This window comes from Lynx canadensis, chromosome F2 (assembly GCF_007474595.2).
Source record: "Lynx canadensis isolate LIC74 chromosome F2, mLynCan4.pri.v2, whole genome shotgun sequence".
Classification (NCBI taxonomy): Eukaryota; Metazoa; Chordata; class Mammalia; order Carnivora; family Felidae; genus Lynx; species Lynx canadensis.
The window spans coordinates 69,582,457-69,609,616 of record NC_044320.2 but is presented as its reverse complement, the minus strand read 5'-3'; positions in this window follow the sequence as shown (position 1 = coordinate 69,609,616).

Below are 27,160 nucleotides of genomic sequence, written 5' to 3'. Positions count from 1 at the left end.
CAATATTTTGTCCACGACTGGATTCTTTTTGTCAACATCATGCTCAAGAGATCCATCCTTTTGAATATACATAAGCTTATTTAATTCATTTCTACTTCACATAGCATTCAATTGCATGAATACCAATTTATTAATGCCTGATAGACATTTAGCTTGTTCTCAACTTTTCGCTGTTGCAAACACCATTGCTAAGTAGACTCATATATGTGTACAGGTGGATATGTGAGCTAGGATAAAGGCAGAGGGATAAAACTGCAGAATCAAGAGGCATTCCCATTTTTAACTTTTCAATGTTGCCACACTATTCTCTGGTAGACTAGTGATTATCCTGCATATGACTGGCCCCCATACCACACTGAACAATGGCAAGTCATATTGAGCTCAATCATTCTTACTAGGATGTAGTTAATTTTATTGTAGATTTTTAAAGATACAAATTTGGTCTTTGTTTTGCTATCTATTGGATCTTTGATTTTTTAATTAATTTCTGCTATTATATATTTCTGATGTCCTTACTCTTTTTAAATAGCACTCATCTTCGGTCATGAAATGTGCTTTTTTGTTATGTTTATAGTCTGTCTTCCCATATGAGAATGTTAGCTCCAATGGAACAGGGATTTTAGTCTGTTTTGTTCATGGATTCATCTAGATCCCCGAATAATATAGGCACGTAGCAAATATTTGTTAATGAAATCTATATCTAACATCTTTAGTTTTAACTTGTTAGTCTTTTAAAACTTTTAAACTAGATGCTTAGCTCACTAATTTTTAGCCTTTCTTCTTTCCTACTAAAACATTTAATGCTATACATTTACCCTCAATGTGATATATTTATTGTTACTATTATTCTAGAAGTATTGTTTGACACTAAAAATAAATCTGTGTTATGTACTTTGGCACTGTGTGGATTAATTATTTACTTAATTTTTTAAATAGCCAATTGCTAATCCTTACAAGAATCAAACAATTTTGTTAAAATTGGCAAAAATGTGGTTTTTTAAATTCTTTTATTCCTTCTATCTTTATTGCCTGACACTCATCAGTAATGTAGAATTTTATTTCACCAGCTTGGTTAACTTGATTTAGAATTTCTACTGGAAAAAGACAAAATAAATGCTTACTTCTTTCTCTTTACTCATTTTTTTCAAGTGCAGTTATTTTTTATAATTAAGAAACACTTTTTAGAGAGAGCAGTCATAGCAAAATTGAGCAGAAGGCACAGAAGTCTTATTTAAGTAGCTGCTTTAAATATTAACAATGAGTTTTTTTACCTTTCTTTTTTGATCATTATGGAGTCACAGATTTTCATTGATTCAATGCATTTTGTCAGCCTTAAACATTATTCTTTCTGATGTTCCAATTATTATAACTTCAGCCAATAACAGACCCTACATATTGGTTCCCACATGTTTTCAACATGACTCATCAATTTTTTTAAACTGTCTTGCTTTCTAGGACAAAGTATATTTCACACTGTCTTTGTTCCTTCCTTGTACCACACTGTATTTAGCATTTCTCCAGGGAAAAACCTTGGTTCTTATACTGGGGAGTGTGAACCAGAGATGTTTGCTGCTACCGGAGTGACATTGCTTCTAGGCCATTTCAGTGAACAGAGATCACTCACACACACACACACACACACACACACACACACACACACACACATTCTATATAATCATTTCGAATCATGAGCACAATTTGAAATTTTCAGTTCAATCTTAACATCATAGTGGTTTTTTGCAGCAATACAATTTTATTGCCGTGTATAAGGTGCTGTGCACATAGCCCCAAACCCACAAAGACTGAGGGGATTGAGCTTATATTAATCATTTATACAAAACAACAAATTTATATATACTTACAGACTAAAACTGTACTAATTCTAAAAGTCAGCTAATCCAGATATGAATATAAATAAAAGACTCAGCAATAGAATTATTTTTTATTTTTTTTAAATTTTTTTTTAATGTTTATTTATTTTTGAGACAGAGAGCATGAGCAGGGAAGGGGCAGAAAGAGAGGGAAACACAGAATGTGAAGCAGGCTCCAGGCTCTGAGCTGTCAGCACAGAGCCCGACGCGGGGCTCGAACTCACGGACTGTGAGATCGTGACCTGAGCCGAAGTCGGATGCTTAACCGACTGAGCCACCCAGGCGCCCCTAGAATTATTTTTTAAAGTGCTACTTATTATGGGACTAAGATATTCAGTTGAATAAGTTAAAAAATGAGAACAAAAGAAAGGAACACAAATATTAGCCATTTCCATGAAAATTATACAATGAACTGTATGACTGAACAGACTAGAACCAAAGCTCAGAGCATGATCCTAAAAGTTGTTTTGGTGACACAGTGCAAGTGGGGGAGGGGCAGAGAGAGAGAGAATCCCAAGCAGGTTCCACACTGTCAGCGCAGAGCCTGATGCGGGGCTTGAACCCATAAAGCCATGAGATCATGACCTGAGCTGAAATCAAGAGTCGGACACTTAACCAACTGAGCCACCCAGGCACCCCTGGTTTCCTCATTATTGAGATTAATTGATCATGGGCAATATTTTAGTTCTTATTTCGAAAGTAAAAGCATGTGGATAGTAAAATATATTACTTAAATTTCTGGAAGAAATTTCTGGAAGAGCAGTCAAGTCTTTGTTTTCCAAATCACACTATTTCACTTAATTTCTTTGATCTTATAACTGTTTTTTCTTTTCTTTTTAATTTTAATTCCAGTATAGTTAACATACAGTGTTATATTCGTTTCAGGTGTACTACATAGTGATTCAACAATTCGATACATTACTCAGTGCTCATCGAGATAAGTGACTCTCTTCTCTTACACCAAAAATTTGTATTTCCAACACCATTTAACATGACGACTCCTTTTTTTTAACCTACATATAAGGAAAATGGTTTTACAATGCCAAGCTGACAAAGATGCACTGGGACATATTGTTTCAGGCCCCGTCCCTTCCCCTTTACAGGGCCGATGTGCCCAATTCCAGCCCCACAATGATGCTGCTGCTGGAGTGGCCTTCCTCAGGGCATTGCCGTCAGCTGACAGGCGGCTGCCACCCGATGAGAGATGGTTGTCCTCCATTTATCTCTTCCTCTCAGCCCCACATGCTATTCTGCCTCCAGAATATGTCTCACCTCTCTGTTCTGCCTCCCTCTACTGCTACCGCCTTTCTCCAAGACACTCACCCGCTATCATAACCACCTACCTGGCTCTGAGTTTTGCCCAGTCAAACCCATCCTCTTTACAGTTCTTAGAATTATCTTTTTAAGAATGCACAGGAGATGATGTTGGTATTTGACTTCTCAACCGGACTCTGCCGTGGCTCATTGCCTGTCTTCAGCCTCATCATACACCACTTTTATCCTCACCTCGGCTTCCCTCCAGCTATACTGGTCTTCAGTCGGTACCAGGAATACTGACACCTCTTTGCCCTCACGTGATCTTTGCACTTGGAGTGCCATCAGTGTGCAACACTCGTTCCCCAGATCTTCACACATCTAGTTCCTTCTCATCTAACAGGTCTTAGCCCAAATATCCGCTATTGGAGAAGCCTTCTCTGGTGACCTATTAGGGAGGAACTCCATTTCACATCCCAGCCACTCTCCAGCACGTTATTTTCTTTATATTAGTTTTCGCAATGGGTACTTATTCTGCCTACTTAGTTGTTTACTTTATTGCCTATCTTCTCTACTAGAGTATATGTTCCATGAGGACAGGGATAAGATCTCTTATGTTCAATCTTACGTCCCAACACATAGCTCACATTAGAAACTCCATAAATGTCATTGGATGGATAGATGAGACTTCATTCCTTCCTGTTGTGGTTCAATTCAGGGAATTAAGCCCCAGGATGAAGACAAAAGGCTTCATTACTTTTAGCTCTGCCTCTGGTTTATGACCAATGGTACAGAAATGAAAAATCCCAGCAATACCTAGTTGTAGAGATGGGAAACAGGAGGTCAGAGTAACCAGTGGCCACTTACTCTGCACACTGCTTTTTTTCTCTTAGTTTTTTAATTTGAGTATAGTTGACACACAATGTTACATTAGTTTCAGTTGTACAACATAGTGATTCAGCAAGTTTATACATTATGCTGTGCTCAAATGTGTAGCCACGCCTTCTCACCATACAATACTATTACAATGTGGTTTTTTAGATGTTTATTTAAAACATTATTTTGAGAGAGATAGGGAGAGACAGCATGTGTGTGCCAATTGGGGAGGAGGAGAGAGAGAGGGAGAGAGAATCCCAAGCAGGCTCTGTACTGTCGATGCCGAGCCCAACATGGGGCTCATGAGATCATGACCTGAGCCAAAATCAAGAGTTGGACGCTTAGTCATCTGAGCCACCAAGGTGCCCACAAAATCATCAACTATATTCCTTATGCTGTGTCCTTTATTCCTGTGACTTGTACATTTCAAAACTGGGAGCCGGTACCTACCACTCCCCTTTACCCATTTGCCCAACCCCCACCCACCCCCCACCGTAACCATCACTTTGTTCTCTGTATTTATAGGTGCAAACTGCTCTTTGTATTCAGAACCAATGGCACAGACTGAGTGATTATGACTTAGCAAATGACAGACTTTTTCTTCCCAATGGAAACTTGAATATCTTTTAAACCTATCTTTAAGGAAAACAACATGTAATTGTTAATATATTTGAACTGGTACCTAGTCTTTGTATTACATGCTCTAAACACTACCTCAAACCTCAAACCTCACTACCCTTTGCCCTTTACTCTATGGATCCATAGTACCCTCTAAAATATTTAGTGCTTTGGTGAAAAGAAAAATAATTAGAAATGTAAGCAAATTGTTTTTACTTGTCTAATTCATATTCTGAGATGAACGAGTATCTCAAAAGAAGTTTCAACTAACATGAAGTCTACTATCTAAATATAAGCCCAATGCTAACTCTTTAAAACTGAGTAAAATCTATTTTGTTAAATACACGTTCATCTCCAAATGTCCTGGCTTATGATAAGACTGAGTAAAAAGACAAAGAAAGGAGATAACTATGTAAGAGTGGATTCAATGATTCTTTGAGTCACAATTAAGGAAACAGAAAAAAAAAAAAAGAATATCATTAGCAGTTGAGCATCCATTTCTAGAAGTAGAGAAGGTTAGTTGAATTATACACATGCCCAAAAAAAGCAGATAGAATAAGAATAAGACAGAGACTATCTCCTTGATTAATAAGAGATAATATAGTGATATACTATAAAAGAAGTGAATATTGAGCTTTTTTAGGACATGAGCTGATTCCAGTGCTGCGGCTACACTTATTGTGAAAGGAATGTGGGCAGGCATGTTCACCTACACGGTTGATGAACAACACTTCAAAGAATTCTGGAAATTCCTTTTTTGTTTAATTCAAGTATTTGAAGGAAATGGGAACAAGTTTGGAATTCACACTAGAGAGATGAAAGTACTTTTAAACATTCAATATTTGCTTAAATAGATATTAGGGGGAGACAGGTATTCTGGAATAATTTTCTTCTAAGTCACAACTTTGTGCATGTGAGCAGATGCAGCTGGCATGCGGTTCTCCACGTGTTTCCTTGGAGGGACTCTTGCTTTCCTTGCCCACCCTTGAGGCCACCATCCTGTGTTCTCACTACGTTGACTCCCAAACTTCATGAAAAAACACACCAAATTCTCTCCTCTCAGTCCCCTCTATTCCTTGTAATCCAGTTTTTCACTCTCGATGCTCTCCTGGCATTGCATTTCATAAGGCATCCCCCCCACCCCCACCAAACCAGTCATCAAATTCAGTGGTTCTTTTTAACCAGGCTTTGAGTCTATGGCATTACCATCTTCCCTGAAATTCTCTCTTCTGTTAGCCTTGATGTGTTCTCTCTCTCTCCAGGCTGCCCTTTGCATCCCAAGCCCCTCTGCTTGGGTTTCATGCTTTTCTTCTCCTTCCTTGCTTTCTTTGTCCTCCAAACTGTCCCTTGGTAATCACCCACGCTTGCATAAATGTAAATATCATTGTTGAAATCTTTTAAATTCTAAAGAAAATGACAAGGATGTCAGTCACCAGTTTTCTTAAGCATGTGCTTAAATCATCACTATACTATTCTAACTCCAAGAAGTGAAAGAGAAACGACTTTTGAGCTCCTTGAAATTATTTGTAAGGATCACTTTGGTGATCCAGGTTTAGCGTTAACCCATGTATTTCAAATCTATAGGCTTTGATGTGGTAACGAACAGCTTAAACAAAGTAATTGACCTTCTGTGTTTTTTTTTCATAAAAAACTTTGTTATAGTTTTTTTGTTCTGCATTTCCTCTGATGTGCTTCATATACAAAATTGAGTTATTATGTGTTAAGGGTTTTTGCAATGTTTGAAATCTAGCTACTGAAGGGGATTGAAATCAGACACACACTTGCAAATTTAAGTTAGAAGTTTAAGCTTTAAGTATAATTTGATGCTATTGATGTTCTCATTCACATTTTAATGTAGTCATGGCAAAAAACGGCACAGTTTTTAAATATTTATAGTACCAGCAAATTAAGTGAGAACTACACAGAGGGATTTTATGAGTGTAGCAAATACATACCATGAGTTCATAAATTCACTTTTGTTTTATTTGTGTAATATAAATTTCAGTCAAAATCATATCGAAAGGAATTTAGAGTCCAGCAATAGAAAAGGCCACTGGGGAAGAATACTTAAAGAGCAGAAATTGCTATGACTTTTGAGATCACTCCAGTTCATCCTGAACCTAATGAATTCTATTAAAACGGGAAATAATAGTTTTTTGGTTGTGATCATGACTAACTGTAAGAGATTAAATCTGATGGTCAGGAAAGGGAGCAGTCAGTGTGCTGTTTGCCTGCAGGTAAATTGCCTTGCGTTAAACTGAATTCACTAGCTAAAGCAATTATTTTTCTATAATATTCTCCCTTCAGAGGGCACTGCAAATGATACAGGTAGCAAACCAAGAACCAAAAAAAAAAAAAAGATGTAAAATGTTTTATTATCAATAAAGTGCTGTAACTGTGAAGGTAACTGAATGATATGTGTAACAAACCAACAACCCAAAAAAGAAAAAAAGAGATATAAAATGTTTTAATGGTGATATAATCTGAGGCATGCCTATAATAGCAGTTTTGTTAGCAACCACGGCCCTTGGGCTCACCAGGCAATAGGAATTAACTAGAGGCCAAGCAGGACTTCTGGGCAAGGCTTTTATTGGGGATTACACGCCAGCAAAAGGAAGACAGTATGATGGGAAAAGATAGGATTCAGCGGGCAGAACGGGAGAGGCCAGGACTTGAGGTCAGTTTTTTGGGAATCAAGATGCTGGCTCCTTACCTATTCTTTTCAATCCATTGTTACAGCAAAACCAGTCTGAGCTCAGTTGTTCCAGGCTCACATTCCAGCAAAATACTAATGGGCATCTTTTGAGGATAAACACCCGGGCTGTTGTCTCTGCTAAAGAGCTCTGAAAGCTTATTTTGATATGTAAATGCCAAGGATTGCCTTCTTGGTTCTTTTGTTCTGGCTCTCAGTGGTGTTTTCTGGAATTGAGGAGGAATGTAGGGTATGAGGAATTGTAAAGGTTTGGGAGGGAGAACACCATAGGCAACGGGGTAGTACCACATCAGAGCTGAAAGTACAGACTGCAGAGGATCAAGTTGTGGGTCTGTCATTAAATAGGCAATTTATGTAATTTGTTCATTAAATTGGGCAATGTATTTTGCCTCTCTGTGATTTCCTTTCCTTACATGTGTTAGTTTCTTACGGCTGCTATGTAACAAGTTCCTACAAACCTGGTGTCTTAAACAACAGAAACTTAATCTCACAGTTCTGGAGGCCACAAGTCTGCAATCGATTTCCTTGGGCTGAAATCAAGGTGTTGACGGGGCCATGCTCCCTCTGGACCTCTTGAAGACAATAGTGCCTTGTCTCTTCCAGCTTCTAGTGGCTACCAGCATTCCTGGGCTTGTGGCCACATCAGTCCCATCTCCAATTTTCCGTGGTCACATTGCCTTCTCCTCTTCAGCCTTGTGTCTGATCTCCCTCTGCCTCCCCCTCATGAGAATACATGAGATCGCATTTAGGGCCCACTCAGATAATCCAAAGAAGGTAAAATTCACAGGTACCAGAGAGAGGCACATGAAGGTCTTTTGAGGGGACTACTATTCAGCTTACTATAAATTGGGTTACTACTAGTATCTATATGAACCTTAAGGATATAGTATATGAAAAGTGCTTACTTAGAACAATGGCTAGAATGCTAAAAAGCACTCATATGTTAGCCCATAAAGGTGACGTCGATGATGATGAACAAGAAAATGCAGACAAAAAGTCTCAAAATGAATAAAATAATTTGTTTTGAACAAAAATGTAGAGGACCTTGCCTCTCAATTTTTGAGGCATGCTAACCTTAAAATGTTATTTTTCAAAGGTTGTATCTATGTTAAACGATTATAATCCAGTCGTTTAGGCATATGGTATATATAGACATTTGTGGTTCTGTCTTGTGTTATTTTGCACCTGAAATGTAAGTCCTCTCAACAATTTTCTCCATCCTGAATTCTTCCTAAAGTGCAAATCAGAGACGTGATATGATAGGACTGTCTCCTTTTGCTCTCGTCTCCTGCCCACCTAGGATACAGATCTGATGACATTCAACATTTCTGTGCACCGGTCATGGTGGCGGGAACACGGGCCTGGCTGTGTCCGAAGAGTGCTGCCTCCGTCCGCCCACGGCATGATGGATGATTACACGTACGTCTCTGTCACAGGCTGCATTGTGGACTTCCAGTACCTAGAGGTCATCCACAGCGCTGTCCAGATACTACTCTCTGTAAGTAGCACCGATGAATCACTGTCTGATCAAGACTCTCCTTTATTGGCACTTTTGTATCTAAACCTGCTATCCACACCCATCTGGTAGATAATGCCTTAAATAAGCACATGGAGAACATCCTTTAAATAATGGAAATAGCAGCAATTGTGCTAACAGTAGCTGTACTTAATGAGGCTACATCTTCCCTCTTGGGATCCGGACACTTTGTTTTAGAAATAGTTTTCGCTATAGTTTCTAACTTGAGATACAATATACACCATTCAGTGAAATAGCATCACCGCCCCCCAGAAGCAGTGCCTTTCCCATTCTCTGCTTTGGGTTCTTCTGCTTACACGTCTGCTACTGCTTCTGCTTCTAAAGCATTCTTTAACTAATGTGCATCAGTTCCAGAGAAAGGAGGGTGCAAACACATCCAATGGCTTGATCAATCTAGTAAGCTTCATATTTCAAATAATTATTCGTGGGGGCACCTAGGTGGCTCAGTCGGTTGGGCTTCTGACTTCGGCTCAGGTCATGATCTTGTGGTCCGTGGGTTCAAGTCCTGCATTGGGCTCTGTGCTGACAGCTCGGAGCCTGGAGACTGCTTTGGATTCTGTTGCTCCCTTTCTCTCTCTCTACCGCTCCCTGTCACCCCCCATCCCCTGCCTGCTCATGCTGTGTCTCAAAAATAAACATTAAAAATAATAATAATTATTATTATTCCTTAAGAAAACAAATCCCTCCAAAGAGTCTTCCACATTTTAGTGCTTAAAGTGTGGTGTCAAGATGTAATTCCATATAGAGGAGCAGAGAGAAGAAATGGCTTGATTGGACCACAGGAAGTTTATGTCCTGGGAATCTCTTAAAGTTAATTTTTTTCTATCAGATTGTCCCACACACAATTTGATTACAGTGTAGAGGGGAAGTAACTTAAGGTATTATCAACCATGCTGTTCCTCTGAGATCCAACAAGGACATGGCATGTTGTTTGAGTCAGCATACAATAAAGTCAATTTAAGTCACACTTTTCATATAAGCCAACTATCCAACTCGATCCTTCTATCCAACTGGTTGAGTTAGAATAGGAACAAAAGATACAGGCTCAACAGTAAATGAATAGACAACAGAAGTATAAGAGATGTATGTTGGTGAAGAATGTACCTTGGAATTATTTCTAGAAACAGGTTGAGAAATCCTTGTTATCATTTAGTATATCTGTTATCTACTGCTATGTAACAAACCACTCCAACATGGAATTACTTAGAGCAATATAAATTTATTGCTTAGAGTTCTGTGGGTCAGAAATTTGGGCAGGGTTCAGCTGTGTAGTTCTTCTGCTCTGCATGGTATTGGCCAGGGTCCCTCATATGCACCTTTCAACAAGGGCCTCTGCTGGGGCTAGAATACCGAAGAGGACCTCATTCACATGTCTGGTGCTGCTGTTGGACCACATTCTCCTCCATATGGCTTGTCTTTTTGCAGAAACTTAACAGGTTTTCCTATAGCAAGGTAGCTAGGTTCCAGGGGAAGCCCAACATGTAATCATTTTTCCAGCCTCTACCTGAATAACTTGTACTATTATTCCATTGACTACAAGTCATATGACCAAGCCCAAGCCAAATGTAGGAGGGTAGCTATAAAAAAGTGAGCATACCAGAGGCCATGGCTGATTTGGGACCACCAACGTAGTGGTCTTACCTCACTTGTATAATCTATGAATTGTTGTTCTTTAACCCACATATGTCAAGTTTTAAAATAGTGTTTTAGAGCACACTTGAAATATAATTTTCTAGAAAGACTAAAGGTTAGAATAAAAAATCAGATTGTTTAGGGTTCTAGTCCAACGAAAGCAAATTCTGCACTGAATTTAAAAAAAGAAGAAAGAGGTTATGCCTCAACACTAAGGAATTTTCTCTCAGAGATGTACCAGAGATTCTGATTATTCTTGGTTTCTAGATATTGCCATTTGTCAATAGATGTTTATCAGTTGTTTCCTATTTTCTGATCTTTCTTTAATCTCCTAGCAGTTACATATGAAACCGTGCCAAAATAAATGTTTAAATCTTTGTTTTTTTTCTAAGAAAAATAGAGAGGCACATTTTCTCTTAAAATTTTTCAGTGTCTGTTAAGGTAAAAGAGTACTCTATTATTATATGCTAGATTCTAAAGGTTCTTATTCTTTTTTTTATTTTTTTTTTAAATTTTTTTTTTCAACGTTTATTTATTTTTGGGACAGAGAGATACAGAGCATGAACGGGGGAGGGGCAGAGAGAGAGGGAGACACAGCATCGGAAACAGGCTCCAGGCTCTGAGCCATCAGCCCAGAGCCCGACGCGGGGCTCGAACTCACGGACCGCGAGATCGTGACCTGACTGAAGTCGGACGCTTAACCGACTGCGCCACCCAGGCGCCCCTTATTCTTTTTTTTAAATTTTGAAATATTTTTCTAGAATCTTTCATCTCTGGACAGATCTACTTCCTTTTAAAAAATTATTCAGAGTAAATTGCTAAACCATTTTGTGGAATGATAGCATGATGTTCACATTTTTATAATACAGCATAATACCGTGGAATCAAAGTCATTTCTCCATGGTTACTCCAATTCAAATGAATAGCAAGGTGAAAGTATTTATTTGGTAAGGGGCTGAACTGACACATAAAAACATACACTAAGGAGAAATACTCAACAAAATGTATGTTGCCACCTAAAAGGACTTGTCAGTTATAAACTAATTCTTTGACATATTTGTCTAGTGAACATTCAAAGCCGTCCACCCGCATGTATAGTCCTGACTCTTCTATTCAGCATTCCAGCAATAAAAGGATTAGTTGCTGATCTCTGACTTTTCTTGTGTAATACACCCATGAGACAAGAGTTCCAGTATTGTATCTTTTTATATTAAAATGGAATACACCCTGAAATTGTTTCACAACTGTCAAATTATGTATTATTGTGTGGTTATATGGGTTTTTTATACTTTCCACGTATTTCATATAAATATGTTTATAACTATTAAAATTACAATTTTTTAATGTGATGATATAGGAATGCTTTCTGTAGTAGTCGCCTAGCATGTGCTGAGATGTCAACCTTATTCCTGAAAAAAAGGGGATGATGGCCACAATATTTAACAGCCTGTGCTGCATGGGCGACAACTTGGCAAGTTAGACAAAGGGCTTTGAGATGGGACAATGTCCTGGAGGCCCTGCTGTGCCAGGGGGTACCCCTGTAATTGCTAGAGGCACAGAAGGATCTAGAAGGATGCAGGGAGAGGCCAATAGAGGTGGGCAGAATAATGGAGGGGGTGTGTTGGGGTTTGAAAGCAGCAGCTCTCTGGCAAGTGAGAGGGAAATATTTGAATGATTTACTCATGGATACAGCTCTGCTCTGCTCATGAATACTGCCTGTACAGTTGTCCCACATAAGAGTAGAGCTTGGAACTGGAAAAAATGAAATGCCAGTCAAATATCTGCAGGAGCTATGTACAAGCTTGACAGAAACACAAAAAATAGCAGGATTCAGAAAGAAGGCAGTGGCCTGCTACCCCCTCTGGGATGACGTGTCTAGCTCCACGGGCCCCAGCACGGGAGCTCGGGTCCCTGGCCTTGCCAGTGCCACTGTGTCTGCATAGCAGCAATGTGTCTTGGGGTCCCTCACTGGCACCCAGGTTGAGGGGGACAGGGAGAATGGAAGACAGAGAGAGATGCCTGCCACCCTAATCTCACTGAAGCCTATTTAGCAGGGGTCCTGCAAATGGCCAGCAACACCAAGTTATACTTCAGGGTGGAATCTAAAGAACGACTGTGAATAGTATGAGGAGAGGAGCAAAGTCTAATCCATGGAGGAGATGAAAAGTCAAGGGCTGTAGCCAGGAGCAAGGTGTGGGTGATGTTAGTCCCCCTTGTCTGTGACCACTGCCCATGTCCTTGGCCCATATGCTCATCATTTCTACCAGAAGGATGGCCAATAGCCTCCCAGAGAGTCTTCCCGGCCCCGGTTGTGCCTCACCCACCATCACACGTGTACTTGCTCCCAGGAAGATGATTACAAAGTGCTGTTCTGGTCACTCATTTCCCTTCTGATCACCAGCCAAAGATTCTCACCTCCAAAATGAAATCTGAATTCATATCCTGTCACATGAGGACCTCATGACCTGCGCTCTGTCTGATTCCCAAGACCCCCATCTCCCAACACTCCCCTTGAGGAGCCCACCTGTCATCTTCACAAAACATGACAGATTCTCAAGCACAGCATGCCTCCCATGTGCAACACTGTGCTTGGAATGGCTCTCCACCCCACCCCGCTCCCTCTAACCCCATTCTCAGCTCTCCAGCCACCTGTCCACAGTCCACTAGTAGATGCCTCCCCCCCCCAAGGGTTCAGGATATGTTAATTTTTTAAATAGATAATACATTCACTTAGTCCAAACTCATAAAAATGTGTACAGTGGCAATATGCCCTCCCACCCTTGTGTACCCTCTGCCTGGTTTCCCCATCTCTGCTCCCCAATAGGCAGCCAGTTTTGCTATAATTTTTAGTGCTATGCCAAAGTGTCTATATGAAATTCAAGAAACTATGACTTTTTTTTATTTGCCCCCCCCCCCCACAAAAGACAGCATATGACATCCACTCCTCTGAGGTCTTCCTTTTTTCAACTTATATATTTTGGAACTATTTCCATATCAGCACATCAGTGGTTCATTGTTTATTTAATGCTTCCCTATTAATGGACATTTGAACTATTTACCTCATCCAATATAATGATGTTGGATGTATAGAATATAGAGCTACTAATTGGGGCGCCCGGGTGGCTCAGTCGGTTAAGCGGCCGACTTCGGCTCAGGTCATGATCTCACGGTCCGTGAGTTTGAGCCCCGTGTCGGGCTCTGTGCTGACAGCTCAGAGCCTGGAGCCTGTTTCGGATTCTGTGTCTCCCTCTCTCTGACCCTTCCCTGTTCATGCTCTGTCTCTCTCTGTCTCAAAAATAAATAAACGTTAAAAAAAATTTAAAAAAAAAGAATATAGAGCTAATACAGCTAACATAATATATAATCCATAGTATAGCAATTTTTTATCATGATTATATATTGTATAACTGTTATGCACAGTGTTATACTATATAACTGTGTACATTTGTCACTTGAGAACATTTCCTAGACCTGCCCTGCTCACTCACCCTTCCTGGGCTGTACTAGATGGCTTGCTATGACAGCACAGTTTTATAATCATTGAGTCTCTGGTCTATCTACGGAAAGCCCCATAAAGGCTGGAGTTGTGCCCTTTTTTCACTTGTTCATTTCTGTAGTCACAGTGATAGCTGAGTGATAGCACATAAATATTTGGTGAATGAATAAATGACCGACAAACAGGAGATTCCAAAGCCTGAAGTGAGTAAACACAAAAGGAAGAATCCACTGACCAAAAAGTGCAGGAATGAATGAATGCACTAACAAAATTCAGGAGCCAGAGTGAGCTTCATTTGCGAAGTGAGGGGTTGTCCACAAAATGTTCTGCACAGTGCATGACACGGAAGCACCCAGTAAATGTTAGCTTTGTATCGCTGTTACTGATGTTTTTACTGTAATTGTTTCAGCCTGTCCCTCTCCTATCTGGGCCAGTCCTTCTTCAAAGACCATGGGCTCCACCCCGGTGTGCTATAACTGTTGAACTCCCAGTTCTTTAATCCCACACCTGACATCCATTCCCTGCAGGAAAAATGTCATTTCTGTGATCTTCATAGGACACTGAATCATAAATTTTTACGCAGAGGACTGAATGTTTAATATGTGTTTATTTTCCTCATTCTGGCTCACTCAAGTTCTTGCCTACCTATGCCTCCCAAGAGCATTTGGATGACTGAACGAATTTCATATTTTCATGAAAAATTTTAGAATTGCTATACTGTAGTTATAGATTACTGTAACTTTGACTCTGTATTTACCCCCACATCTCTAATGCCTAGGACTGTGCCTGACTCAGAACAGCCACTCATTCAGAGCTGTTGAGTAAATTGTCTAAATTTTCTGGATTTTAGTTTTACAAAACACAAAGTGCATAATTTTTAAACACTGGAAGTGATTTAATGATGCTATGCCTTGATTTTGTTTCATACCACTTGCTAAAGAAAACATATCTGAAGAACACACTTCCAAATTCTTTCCGATTCGGATGCTATTTGTTTGGATTGTGACTGTACCCAGATGCCGGGAAAAAGAAAGTCATTCCCCTCCGAGACCATAACTCTCCTTTTGAATTTGTTCTTCCACATCCACGTGTTCTTCATTTTGAGAGGGACTTCACTAGTTTAGCCGGGTTTAGTTGCTTTGCTCCCGTTGAAGAGAACATCAAAATAGTTTCTGGCAAAAATGTAAAATTATGTCCAGTTGAATTCTAGGTATTATATGTATTTTCAGAACAGACTTCCATTCTGGAAATTTAACACCACAGATTTAAAGAAGAAACATATATATCAAATTAAATACTACAATCCCAAATACAGCATTTTCTTTTTCCACTAGAGAATGTGGATAAAATATTTCTGGTTGAAAGAATCTCTATAACCATTTAATCTCATTCTACAGTGTTATGTTTTACTCATTTAATTACCAAACTCTGAACATGAAATCTTACAAAACTAAATGAAACAAGTAATTAAAATTCATTTGTATGATAGGCAAAGGGTCATTATCAACAACACATGATGAAGTCATTTAAATGAATAATAAAAACAACGAAATTTAATCATTAAATCAATGAAGAATATAAACAAATGTAATCACATAATTGTAAACAAAGGTGTAAAATAGGATTGTTTCAGTAGTAACTTGATCTGTGCAAATTGAATTTGCACTAATTTAACAACTTTTAAAAATGGGAACACATAGCATCAAAGTAAAGTGTTACTTACTTGTTGGTAAAGGCATTCTTTCCTGCAATGCTCATTAAAATGTCTGTACTTTTTGGCCCGGTAAGCCAACTCGGTGGAGTTTCTCCTAAGATAATTGAACAGCGACAAACAGCTACCTGCATGATGTTCTTTTCACTGTTATTTATAATAGCAAAGCTGAGTATGTCTAAACAACCTTGTTGAAGACAGTATAACAATTTACAGTACACCAGCATGATTTTTAGATAGCAATAACTGATAATTCTGTATAAAATTTTGTATATAAAACATGGAAAGGAATTTATGATTTAAATAAGCAGTCAAGGAAAAGAAGTAAGATGCAAAAAACAAATGTGGAATTATGTGTGTTCTCTCCAAAAATGTTTTTAAATACTGTAAGTATTTTTAAAATAGTGTTTAATCATCACATGATTTGTATAGAACAGTGGAAGAGATGTTATGGTTGTTTTCTTAGATGATTACATATTCCTAAATCTCACAACATTTACTTGATCATTTGGAGGCACTCTTTTTTAAAAATGTTTATTTAGAGAGACAACATAGGAGAGCAAGTGAGAACAGGAGAGAGGCACTGAGAGAAGGAGAGAGAATCCCAAGCAGGCTCCAGCTGTCAGCACAGAGACTGATGTGGGGCTTGAACTCATGAACCTGATCATGACCTGAACTGAAATCAAGATGCTTAACTAACTGAGCCACCCAGGTGCGCCTGGAGGCACTCTTAAATCTAGGGTTATTACATGTTATTCCATTTTAGCAGACTGGTCAGTTCTGAGGTCAATAATCATGAATATGCAATTTAAGGCTCGTTTTCAATTTTAAGCATTAGTTATTTGCTGGTAAACAGATCCATATACTCATGTTAACTATTAAACAACATACACAAACACACACACACACACACACACACACACACACACACTTTTTTTAAGGAGCTTATTTTTATAACTAATAGACAAATTCTAAATCTCTAAACCTGGAAGACATCTTTAAAACTTGCCTTATCTATCTCTCTTCGGTGGTAATTTTACATACATATTGTCTTGAATCCTTGCTGTCAAGATATTCTCTTTCATATCTGATAGGTGATGAGTCTCATTCTTTAACGTCTTTGGAGGCTGTCACCATGGGGGGAGCTGGGGACCAGAGCACTCTGAGAATGGCTTTTCCTTCATCCCCATGGTGTTCTCATTGCATCCATCCAGTCACATCAGCATTCATCACTGCTCCATGCCCTTCATATCAGACACATTCAGCCTAAAGATAAATTAAAACTCAGTAGGGTGAAAAGTAACATTAGACCACAAGGTATCCTGTAGAATCTGTATCCTCGAAAGACTGTATAGATTATCTGCTTCATCTACTTAAAGTAAATGGCCCAGTGACAAGAACAGATAATACTATTGCTAATTCAGTAACGTATGCTCACACAGTGTAAGAATGCAAGTCAAAAGGTAAACCTTGAAATACGTTCCAATTGCTATCAATGATATTCTTCCAAAAATGTAAATATAATTAAAAGAGGATTTTTTTGTTGTTGTTTTATTCCTGTGTTAACATTTGCATTTAGTTAACAAGCTCCTCTGAGAGCTTTGCAAATAGGAGCTCACTTAATCTTTAAAATGACCCAAGAAGAAGGTATTATTTTATTAATTTTACAAAGGTGAGAACTGAGACATACAGAGAAATTAAGTCGTTTTCTCAAGGTCACACAGCTTAAACTGAGCAAAGCTGACCTAAAACCCAGGCAGATGGAATCCAGAGTTCATGGTCTTAACTACTTTGTTGTACTTCTATGACATTGGAAAGAACACCTCTGATTCCTTACAGCCCTTTTTGGGTGAAGGTCAGTGGTAAACTCTCAGATCTCTAAGCCTGTGAATCTCCTTCTGTGTTGATGGGGTTTACTGACAGTTCCAGTATTTGAAAGTAAAAGAGACCAATTAATAATTATTCAATAGTTAAAAGATTATAGGATGAATAGTTCAAGATGTTTCTTTCACCCTTGAAAACATCTCTTAACCATCTTTTTGTTGTTTACAAAAATGGAAGATTTCAACACTTAAAAGTGCTAAGTATATCCGACTCCTTTTTTGGTTGCTTGCTTGCTGGGGCTTTCTAGATAGTAGCAAGAGGAAAGGAGTCATAGTCAATCTCTCCTGCCCTAAATTCTTCCCAGAATCACTTTCCCAGGAATCCACTTTCATATGAATTAGATGGTTTCTGTCTGTGCCAAAATTTGAGCAATCTCTAAGTGCTATCTAGAAGTATTAGTATTTCCCTATACTCCACCTTTGGTCTCTGTATTTAATTCCATCCTCAAAAAGCTGAATCAACAGTTCATCCAAAGTTCCATAAAGGAATCCTTTATTGTACCATCAAAGTATTGAGAAGGGTTTGTGGTTGTGGGGGAAGAATCGCCATGTCAACAATACTAAAAAGCTTTTGGCGGAGACATTTGTGTTCGGGAACCAGAGTATACCTGGTCAGTAAAATTGCTTGGGTATGAAAGTGCTTGTCTGGTGAACTATAATTTTAAGTAATGTCTTTCTTATTATTCATGTCTTCACAGTGTACTCTCTGTCTTTGAAATGTGCATACGTTTTTTGAAGGCTTTACTGAAATATAATTCACATCTCATACAATCCATCCATTTGAAGTACACAGTTCAGTGGTTTTCAATATATTCACAGATATGGCAACCATCATCACCAAAGTCAATCTCAGAACATATTCATCACCTTGGAAAGAAACCTTGATTCTTTAGCTACCACCACCTATCCTTTCCTTCTCCCCAAACCTAAGCAATAGCTAATCTACTTTCTGTCATTATAGATTTGCCTGTTATGGTCATTCCATATAAATGAAATCATATATGTGTTTCTTTGTGTGTCTGGCTTCTTTCACTTAGCATGTTTTCTAGATTCGCTCATGTAGCATGTAGCATGTAGCAGAACTGTATTCCTTTTTACGGTTAAATAATGTTCTATCATATATTTACTTTTAAGCCTTTTATCTGTTATAACATATGTATGGCATCTAGCAAAAATTTCAGAAATACAATTTAAATGTATAAAGCCCTCACCTGCTCACTGATGAACTCTAAGTGGAATTTAGGCAATCTACCATATATTTTTGTCTCTCTATATATATATCCATGTTTTGGAAACATCCAGATTAGAGATAGCAGTTCTCAGTTTGTATAGATATTTGGTCTTCCATAAATGTAATACTATTATCTGTCACTTGTACATAGCATGTGTGGGTTTTAACAACTTAAAATATGTAAGCATTTAAAGTTCATATTCTTCTTATACCATTGCATTCTCCTTAATAATATGTGTATGACTGGATTTTATTTTGTATGTTAACCAGTTATCACAGACATTTGTGTCTCAAACCACAAATTCCATACCATTTCCAAACAACAGAATCAAGTCTCACAAGGCCCAGATACTCATGATTATCTCAGACATGTCTGCACGTTTTCATAAATTATTACTGCCCTGCTGGTTTCAAATAATCTGTTAAACATTGATTATTAAATGCAAAAGTGAGTTATGACATTTGGTATATTAAATACAATTTCATCAGAGAAATGGAAAGCTTAATTCGAAATCATATCTCGCACCAAAACCATTACATACAAAATCTGAGATATGTTTAATAATTAATGGAAACAAACATTGTGACTTGGGCTTATGGCGATATTAAAAGCAAGAAAGCTAATTTTATTGATGCTTTACTTAGGGTAATTTAATGTCATTCAGATGTTGGCAGACATTTCATCTTTAGCCCCAGGTAGGATTAATTATTATGTAAAAGAAAAAGTAGCTTACATAATAATGAGAATGAATTCAAAAACATTCACACCCTGCTTTTAGAAGACCAAAGTTTGTACAAGTTCCATAAAGAACATCATTTGTCATTTTTTGTATTCTTTCTAAAAGAAAACAAGCAGTATATGATTCATTCAGAAAAACATACTCAGTAAACACTGCTTCGATAGAAAGCACTGTGCTAGGAACTTTGCTGATGAGAGGCTGGAAATAAACCAAAGTGGAATTTGACAAGATCCTCCCTGTGGTAATATTCAGTCTACCAGGGAAGATTGGGCAGGCAAGCAAAGTGTCAACTTTTCAGATGCCCTAAGGGATAGCCAGCTGGGACTTCAAGGAACTTGCAGGACAGGTTTTGTGACTGATTTTGTGTTATTTGCTAATAAATATTGTGGCGCGCCCGTGTGTGTGTGTGTGTGTGTGTGTGTGTGTGTGTGTATGTGTAAGAGTTTATACTGAAATTTGCTTGCTTTCTGGTAGCAAGGTTGTAGGAGGGAAAAACTTTGGGCTTTGACTTCCTCTGAGTATCTACCCAAAAAGGACTTAATGATTATAAATGATCAAATTGGTTTAGTCAATATTTAACAGAGTAGCCAGAGAAGATGTCTCTTAGGAAACGGCATTTGAGCTGAGTTACAAATGAACTCAATTAGAGTAGGGCTAGAAATATTCCACAAGAAACAGAAAGATGCACATGGCCGGAGTCTAGAGAGCAAGGGAGCGAGTGGTGAAAAATGAAATGAGAGAAGTAGGCAGGGGTTGGAGAAGGCATGGTACAGGATTCTAGTTGGATGATAAGACACTGGCAAGATACTACTGTGTTTCAACCAGGAGAGTGACAGGATCTACATTTAAGAAAGCAACTCCAGAGCTGTTTGGAGAATGGATTGGAGAATACAAATGGAAGAAAATAAACCAATTTGTTGGCTATTCCAATAGACCACCTGAGAGAAGATGGTGACTTGGACCTGAATAGTGTCCATGGGAGTAGAAATGCCTATGCAGGAGCTCTTACGGGACAAGAGCAAGTGGCCTGTGAAGAAAAGGAAGAAATAAGGATGGAGCTTAGGGTTTAGAATTTGAATAATATATAGATAATGTTGCTAGTTATTGAAATGAGTCTGGGAGTCTTGTTCCAATGGTAGCTTTTATCTTTTCTCAACATGTAAAACAATAGCAATCAAACACAGATTATTGTTTAAAATAGTTTTAATAATTAGAAGAATAGGGGCACCTGGGTGGCTGAGTCGGTTAAGCGACCAGCTTCAACTCAGATCATGATCTCACAGCCTGTGAGTTCAAGCCCTGCATCAGGCTCTGTGCTGACAGCTCAGAGCCTGGATCCTGCCTGGGATTCTGTGTCTCCTTCTCTCTCTGCCCCTCCTCACTCAGTTTTGTTTTCTCCTTCTCTCAAAAAAAATAAACATTAAAAAAATTTTTTTTAATAATTAGAGGAATATTTCCAGATATATCATGAAACAAACACAGTCAGCCTAAAAGAAGCATCATCTAGAAGTAGCAGGTACGCCTTCTCAAATTGAAAAATCCTGCCGTGCTAATGGTTCAAAATTGTGATTTCATAATGGTTTGAAGCAATTAGTGCAGTATCAGCCATTCACACTTTACTAAAAGTAAAATTGATAGCAAAAAAAGCTATGGGGAAATAGTGCTCTGTATTTAAATGGATCAATGTAAATAGCTCTTTCATTTAAAAGTGACTCATATAAAATTCGAGCAAATATTTGCAGTGCATAATTATTACTTAGTGGCAAAGATAATCAGGAAGTCCTATGGACAATGAAACACGAACAATTAAAATCTTTAGGATACATAACAGCTTTCAATTAATAAGCTAAACTAATCCAAACAAATAGAAAACTGTGCTACAGTGCTTGGGTATAAAGGATTTTAAAGTCACTGTTAATAAGAAAAAGAATCACAGGTATCATTACAAGGTCTATATTATGTGCCTGGCATCTTCCTTTGAAGTGTTATCTTGTGTAATATTCTCAAAAATAATGAAAGGTAGGCTTTATTATTTCTAATTACATATGAAGAAACTGTGACCAAGATCCTGTGGTCTGTGACTGGGGAGGAGGCACCAAATTTGGTTCTTATGTATCCCGAAACTGCTGTGCTTATTGAAGATACTTCATTAATACATAAAACCAAAGCTAATATAGACCTAAATATATCTTTTAGTGTATGCTTTGGAAAGATATTAGAGTTTTAAAGTATCAACTTGAAAATTTTGTTCATTATTTCACAATTTTGTGTAAGTCCATCCAAACGTTCAAATTGTGAGATTTTTGTGTTCATGTACTGGACAGCAGAAACAAATTCTATTCCAACCATTATTATTATCCAATTATGCTTGTTAATGGAGTAAATCATCAGAACAAAACTTAAACTACTAGGTAATTCTTTCAAGGTGGGGCTTTGAAGACCTTTTATGCCTACATGTGAACATTGAAACTGTGCTGCATTCTGGGAATGCATGAAAAACAAAGAGGAAGGTCAGTGAAGATTCAATTTATAAAAAGAGTTCAGTCTCTTAACCTAGAACCCCTTCTCAACCTCTCAATACTTCCTTTGACTTCTATAACCTTTAGACTGATGGTGAGACCCTGCTTAAGCAAAATTCACCTGATCTACTCCAGAAGTGTATTCTCATTTGACTCTTTCTTGCCTGGAGTAGATGTGTTATAGTCAGTTTCAATTTTCTTTCCTGACCATTGAGTCAGAGTTTATATTTATATAGGAGATACACTGTAAGAAGGGAGTTAAAAAAAAAATTCAACAACTTTCCTATGACAAAAAGTCAATTAAATTGTCAGTGTATAACTATATATATTTAATTGCCATTAAGTGAAATATTTTGATCTCTCATATTAAAGTCAGTATTTTATATTTCATTTCAGCACAGGATTTATTTCTACAAGATTAAGGCTTACATTCAACTAATAATATGTCTTACCATTTTTTAGAATACACTTGGAAATACAATTAAAATTTCACTAATGCTATGGTCTGCATGTTTGTGTCTCCCCAAATTTTTATGTTGAAATTCTAACCCACAAAGATGATGGTATTAGGAGGTGGGGTCTTTGGGAGGTGCTTAAGCCATGTGAGTGGAGCCCTCATAAATGGGATTAGTGTGTTATAAAAGAGGTTTCAGAAAGAGTCTTAGCCCCATCCGCCATGTGAGGACATAGGTGTTCACAATAAACCAGGAAGAGGGCCCTCACCCAGCCATGTTGGTACCTTGATCTTGGACTTTCCAACCCCCAGAACTATAAGAAATCAAATTTTTGTTGTTTATTAGCTATCCCATCTGTGGTATTTTATTATAGCAACCTGAATGGACTAAGATGACCAAGTCAGACCAAAATATTTATTTCTAAACTAAACTATTCGGTACTACTTTGCAATTGACTTGTATCTTCATGGTGTGTCTTATTACCAAAGTAATTATCAACAACAAATATTAATTGATGATTTACCTTTGGCCTAGCACTACACTAGATAGATTCTCTATCTCACTATAACAGGTACAAGACATGTTGACACAGGCTTACGCTGATGATTGTTAGTGATTAGAATAATATAGAGGAAAATAGAAAAGAATAATTATCTAATAACTATTATGTGCAGGCTGTGTTTTACATATTTTATAAATATTAAGTCATTTAAACTTAGCAATTCCATTATTATCTCCATTTTTTTAAATAAGGAAAAATATATAAATTTATATAATATATATAAATATATATATTTTTCATATATATAAATATATATATTTTTCATATATATTATATATATAATTTTCATAATATGTATATAAAATATATAAATATTTTCAAATAAGGAAAAATTTCAAATAAAGAAAAAATTAAGGAAGAAAATGCTAACACTGTGCAAAGTCACTCAGTTTTAACATATGGTAGGACTGAGATTTGAAGTCCACCTGGGTGGCTCCGTCGGTTAAGCATGCGACTTTGGCTCAGGTCACGATCTCATGGTTTGTGAGTTGGAGCCCCACATTGGGCTCTGTGCTGACAGCTTGAAGCCTGGAGCCCCGCTTCAGATTCTGTGTCTCCTTCTCTCTCTGCCCCTCCCCTGCTCACTGTCTGTCTGTCTGTCTCTCTCTCAAAATAAATAAACGTTAAAGAAAAAAAAACCTGAGATTTGAAACCAGGTACTCTGGCTCCATGAGATCCATGGTTAAAAGCCTCTGTAGTTTGATCTTCTAATAAAGATTGACTTTAGAGTTGGCTTCCATTTAAATATAACAGACATTTCAATTCCTCTTTGAAATTCATAGGTGAGTGGCATTCTAGTTTCCTTGAACCAGGTGCTGAAACAAGGACTTAAGTGCAGATAGTTGATTTAGGAAGTGATCCCAAGAAAACACAGTGAGAAAAGAATGAGAAAAGAGTGGGTTGTTGAACAAGTTATTACTATGAGCTCAGGGCTTAAGGTCCTGGGGATCCCCCTCCTCAGTTGTGTGTGTGTGTGTGTGTGTCCCCATCCTCTCAAGTTGAATGCTTCCCTAGGAATATTAAATCCCTGGCATTCCAGGATGCCCTGCTCAGAGTCTGAGCAGGCTTGGGGCCAGAGAAATATCTCAAGCCAAGAATCACAGAAGTCAGTGTGCAGAAGAACGGCCCATTGAAGTTTCAGGGTAACTCACAGGTAGTCAGGGAGTAGGGAGCAGAGGATAACAACACACACTACAGTGAGGAAGAGCAGACATCTATTGTCTTTGTCTGCCAGCTTCCATATCCATAACTTTTGATAACGACACTTCAGTTGCCTTGTAGTTAAATAGCCGCACATCCACTCTTTCCCTCTGCATGGTGAAGGTGGGTAGGGCAGGACTGACTCCACTACCTTCCAGCTCCAGAGTAAAAACATGAGTCCCCCAAATTTTCAAACAGCATATTCCTTCCTCCGGACCCGGTGATTGGTTCACAGAGAGTTCTGTAAGCTTATTCCTAAGACTTAGCTGTACAATTCTCAACTTTTATAAATTTTTCCTTCCAAGCCTGCTGAATTAGGAGGGCTTAGGTTTGCGGAAGCAGGCAGCCCTTGGGTGGATAGGGCCTATCTGAGAGAAAAACAGAGCTGTAAAAAAAAGAAAGATATACGGACACCGAGGAACACAGACAGATGTAGTAGTTTTCGATTGAGTCATGCCCAAACCAGCCCTGCTCATGGACTTTTCAATACATGAGTCAATACATTCTCTTTTTTGCTTAAGTGATTTTCAGAAGAGTTTCTCCTACCTATAACACTTTTTCATAGTGTTTTTTAGTGCCTGAACAGTATCTTAACTTCTGAGTGTTTACTGACTTAAAACCTCAGAATTTTTACTTTTTTATTTATTTTTTTTTTATTTTAGAGAGAGAGAGGGCATGCAAGCAGGGGAGAGGGGCAGAGGGAGAGCGAGAGAATCCCCAGCAAGCTCCATGCTCAGTGCAGAGCCTCACATGGGGCCCGATCCTATGACCCTGGGATCATGACCCAAAATCAAGCCAAAATCAAGAGTTGGACCCTCAACTGACTGAATCACCCAGGCATCCTCAGAATTTTTCATTGAAAGGGATCCTTGTAGCAATCTAGGCCAGTCTTCCTCAAGGCCTATAGCCGTGCTATGCAATGTGGCAGGTCAAAACGGAGATGTGCTGTAAGTGTAATATATACCCTGGATTTTGAAGACTTGGTGCATAAAAAATGTAAAGTATCCCATTGAAAATTTTTCTATATTGATTATATGTTGAAATAAAAATACTTTGCATTTTTGGGTTAAATGGAATATATTATTAAAATTAATTTAACCCGCTTCTTATTTATTTATTTACTTTTTTATGTAGCCACTAGACAATTTAAAATCACGTATGCAGCTCACATTATATTTGCCTTGGACAGTGCGGGTCTGTGGCTTTCCTGACAAACGGTGACGCAGCCTCTTCAGGAACGTGCAGCTCATTACCCCCCTAGGCTGCCACATCCATTATTGGACTGTTCTAAGTGTTAAAAATGATTGTCTGCAGATCCAAAATCCATCACCTTGAAATTTCCATCTATTGGCACTAGTTCTGCCTCCTGAGAATCACAGAGAATCTACCTTTCATTCACACCCAGATCTTCTGTTTGTTACTGGAAGATTACCATCCAATGTATCTTCTCTCATAGTACATCACAGACAGGATTCTTTATTTGCATTACGAACTGTTGCAGATGTATCAGCGATGATCTCTTTATAGCTAATGCACAACCTGGCTCCATGTTCTTCTTGTGAAGCCAGAGGCAAGATACAGACTTCTATTTGGGACCTAGGAAGCTCTCTACACCCCATGAGGTATGACCTGGAGAGAAGTTAAGCTCATCCAGCAGGGATGTTTGCTTCTGCCCTGGGCTCAATCTTGAGAAATGGACATAGACTTCAGGCTGAGAAGAGGACAGCTGTCAAAAGAGAATGGCAATTCTGAGTCAATTTTCAGCAAACAACAGAGTCTGTTCCAATATAACCTGCTCCAACTGAGGCTTTGTGAAGGCAAACTAGTCATAACAGTAGATCAGATAGCTTCTTTGTCATTAGTATCCTTAATGAAGTACCGAGAAATTTAGTGCCCCTTTTAAATTTAAAAATAAAATAAATAGAATGCTGCAGATTGCTACTTAAGTATGTCATGAAGATGTCAGGTTTCAAGTTCTTGATGCTTGTTTTGATGATCAGATAGAATTTACATCTTTCAAGATAGAGTCATGGTTTAAACCACTGTGATTGTCTGTGACTTTAACATATTCATTGCAAAGTTTTGGACATCCATGAAATACTAAGACTTTTTACTTGGAACTCCTTATATTTCAGGATATTGATACTCTTGAAAACAAAAACACATTTGTCTGCCCGAAACTGACTCTTTTTTCATTTCATCTTATTTCAGCATAGATTTCATCACTAACCCCCAAAACCCACATTTTAATCTAGTGATCAGATGGAATTTTTTCTTGTCTAGGGAAAGCTTTTTATTGCAAATCAATTTCCTAAAGGAGAATTGAAATAAGACAAGTTCATGCCAGGCACTAATTAAAGCATCCAGGTTTTGTAGACACAATAATATGCCCTGATTATCAAGATAAGTAACTTAAGAAGTAATAAATTGTGTGGTAATGAATCTAATTCAAAATACCACTTGGTGCTAAAGCATTTCAGTGCCCTTTCAACATCCATATTTGTCCTATTTCAGTTCATATCAACATCCAGATTAAAATTCTGTCTACATGATCTCTAAAACATTCAATTAATTCAATTCACTCAATCCAGTTAATTAAATATGAAAAAAACCATATTCACCAACAAACTGACAAGCTAATTTTTCTAAAAGAGTTGATCAAAACAGTCTCCGCCTAAGAAATAGAGAGATAATCTAAAAGCCACAGCTCTCATCTTGTCTCATTTTTCCTTCAATAAATCATTGCATTGCTTCTTCCCACTTACAAAACAATCTTAACATTCTATAGTTTCTCTTTCCCCCAGTGCAGTGAGCCTTCTCTATGCCATCAAATCCAACATTTCTAAAATCTCATTGTCAATA